Genomic DNA, 3,786 nt, shown 5'->3' with positions numbered 1-3,786 from the left:
TTCGTTTCTAAATGGAAGAATTTTTTTTTTAAACACTACCTGACTAAATACATTTGCAACTAAGCACTTCCTTCAGAGCTCAAGTTCATCTGACATCTTCCACAGCTTTGATTGTGGTACCATAGCCAAGTAGGAATTCTTTCTGAAAGGGGTCTGCATGGTCATTGTAACAGAATCAAGTGTAAGTGGCTGTGTGTGTGTTGGGGGGGGGCAGGAAGGAGGATGCTGAGTGAGTTATTGAAATGGAGTGTTCAGTGGAGTACAGCTATTTTTGCCTTGAAAAAAATATAGAAGATTTATATATTTTTTAAAAATTGTAATGATTTTTATCAGGTACACTTGAGGTTCTGATTCTAATGGGCTGGAAAAGTGAATCAGTGGAACATCTGAAAATTTTCACTTAACCCTGATTCCCACAGTAGTCACTGCCCTGTCTCCTCTCCTTCTTCTGAAAGGTGGAGGCTCACTCTTTCCATGCCTCTTATTAAAGGCTGAACACACAGAAATCAGTCTTCTGTTCCACTCACTTCCCTGCAGCTACCCTGGCCAAGGTCATGGCCCATCTGCCATCTGTAAAAAACAATTTTAATTCTTTCATTCCTGAGTCTGTTTACTGCACTTGAATGGCTGACTGGTCACTCTTTCTGGGAACTCTCTCAAATTTCTCTGACATGGCAGCTCCCTGCTTTGGCTCCTAACCCTCTCTGTCCATTTGTGGTCTTACCGTGGGCTCATCCTGCCAGCCCTGAAATTGTAGGGAAATCTTCTCGGGCTTCTTTTCTTGATCCAATGCTCTTACTTTCTAGGCCCTCCCTACGCAATGCGAATGACTCTGGGGCACCTACATCTCTAACTATATTCCTGGCCCCTGCCGCCTGCATCCCCATACTCATACTTCCTCCTGCCTGTAGTATAGATCAGTATACTACACAGTTCTCACAGCAATCAGAAGCCCAACAAATAGAAAACAGAGGGGATCATCTTGCCCCTTCCCTCTTCTGCTTCCCTAACTGACCAACTGTCATTTCCATATATTTGACAACAGCTGAAGACATTGTCTTCTATCCACGTACAGGAGTCATAAACCAAGGAGTCAAATTTCAATTCACTGTTTTCTCTCACTCCATAGCCAATGCCAGCAGGTTCTTTTGATTTTGCCTTCTAAGTGACTTTCCAGTTTGCCCCTTTATTACTTCACTCCTACTACAGCCTCAATGTACACTCAGGGGTAGAGCCGCAGATGGGGGATTTCTGGACACAATAGTTCATATCTCTAACAGGATGCTGGGTCCACTTTGCAGTTAGGACCTGATGTTGACCTTTTGACACACAGCTTTGAGCCTATCAGCACTCTGCCTTATTTGATATTCACCTAAACTCCACCCTTACCCTAAATCCTATAATAACTCTTTACATTTGTTTGGTGAAACAGTTCCTCTGGGGTCTTATTGCAATGAGGCAACAAAGCTAATTTTGTCAACAATGTACTGTCTACCACAAGCCTGACACTGTTCTAGTGACTGTAAATGCAGCTATGCATATTGTAGTCTCTTGAAATCATTTCTGCTTATTTTGATTTATTCCTCTCTCTAGACTGCCTTATCAGTATAGATGTACAAAAAAATGAAGTAATGTTCACCAGATACTACAGGTATAAATCTGAAGTGATTTGTGGCTTTCTTCTTTGATCTTTCACTATTGCTTGAGTTTTTAATATGACAAACATGTCCTATTTTAATTATTTTAGAAAAATCATCTAAGTGGTTTTTTTTCCCCCCAAAGAAACAAAGTTAAAGAGATAAGCCAGAATACGGGAATCATACGATTGATGTCCCTGAGTCTGAGATCATTTCCAGTGTGCTTTGGAGCTATTGGGAACAGAAGAACAGGGGGAAATGTGTCTGGAGAATGGGACATTTTAATTAATGGGAGAGAGGGAAAAATTGTCTATGTTTGTTTCACTAGAACTCTCTTCATTTGCTATTTGAGTAAAGGAGCAAAACACGGTCAGCAAGCAGCAGTCAGTATCTGCCTGTCCTTCCTCTGGGTTCATCTCCACACACCTCCTGGAAGCATGTGTTGACAGAGATGTGAGAGGACAGGAAACAGCAGATTCCCTCCTGCTCTCATTCATGAGAATGGCATTTCTTCTGCCTTTAGCCAGGAAACATCCTGGAAAAAAAGTCTGTGTCTTGTTAAACCATTCTTTCATCATTCCCAAATTTTACCACCAAGCACTTTTTCATTCACATAGCTCTGGCCAAAAATTCTTATACAGTTAGGACAGTTATGGTGAGTGTTCTCCTGTTCAGCCCTTCCCCCTTCCCTGCATTTTTAGCTCCTAACAGAGGAATCAATGGTTATTACAAAGGATGTGTGTGTGTGTGTGTGTGTGTGTGTGTGTGTGCATGTGCATGTGTGTACGCACTGGGTAGTGGATACAGAACAGGGACCAGAACCATAAGAAAGAAAGAAAAAAAAGAGAATGTGGTAAAATTACTGCCAGTTCTGATAGTTTTAATTGATAGTTCTAATTTAAAATAAAGTAGTTGGTTTACTTTCTTTAGCCTCACATCCTAAACATCCTTTCTTAATCTGGAGTGACTATTGCCTACATTTATCAACGGAATGCCTGGAAAATGAATTGTACTATGTTAGAGCATATAGTTAAGCATAAAGGAGCCCAACTGCCTGGGCTTAATAGATAAGTTACTTAACCCCTGCCTCAGTTTGCCTCTGTAAAATTGGAATAATGGATCACTGTGAGGATTAAACAAATTAATAAATTAAAATTATTTAAAACAATGCCTGGTACTAGCAAGTACTCATTAATGTTGACAATTGTCTTCATTAACCACCCTCTTCTCCATCTACCACAGTCTTGCTTCCATACCATGACCCTACCCCCTGACTTACCCCAGTGTTTCCTCTGAGCTCACTTTTCATTCAAGCCCTCATCACAGGAGCCCCTTTGTTACAAGACATGCTGCTGACCACTTCCAGGATATGTTTTACTCCTTTGTCACTGACTCTTCCTTATTAGGCTTCTCTGCAAGTTCCTTTCTCCTCACTTTCCATTCTCTCCATGATTTTAATGACCACTTGTTTATGTTTGACACTAAGATGACAATATAGCACCTATTGCTGAAAATGTACATTTGTTTACTGGATCACCAGCTTAATATAAGATTTTAGAATTCTCAGATGTCACAGACTATGAGACTGGACTTCTGTCTTGTCCAGCAAGAGAGTAAATGCAGAATTGAATATGAGAGAGGCTAATGTCTGAGAGGAGACAAGAGGCCTTAATAGGGGTTTCATCTCCATATTTATTGAGCGCTCAAGATCTTACACACGTGGTGAACGTGAAGAAAACAAGATCTTACACACGTGGTGAACGTGAAGAAAACAAGATCCTATACACGTGGTGAATGTGAAGAAAACAAGATCCTATACACGTGGTGAATGTGAAGAAAACTATCAGATAGTAATCATTAACTTGTTTGTGTAAGAAGCAAAGGGTCCGGGGGCGGGGGCAAGTGGAGTCTGTGATGAAGATACATTGGCGCCAGATGGAAAGTAATTTCCTGCAGGTGATATAACAAATTGCTCATGATCCCATTACAGTATCTGGCTACCTAACTTCAGGCACTTTTGCCCCGTGGCGGCCCTAAGCTTTTTTCTAACCCATTTATGTAAGTAGAACCTATTTCCCCACGCTCAGAGGCATCTGAAACTCAATATATAGAAAACAGAGGCAATTTTCATTCTGGTTATGCCCTCAGT

The sequence above is a fragment of the Panthera leo genome, chromosome C2 (assembly GCF_018350215.1).
Source record: "Panthera leo isolate Ple1 chromosome C2, P.leo_Ple1_pat1.1, whole genome shotgun sequence".
Taxonomy (NCBI): Eukaryota; Metazoa; Chordata; class Mammalia; order Carnivora; family Felidae; genus Panthera; species Panthera leo.
Note: the sequence above shows the minus strand (reverse complement) of the source record.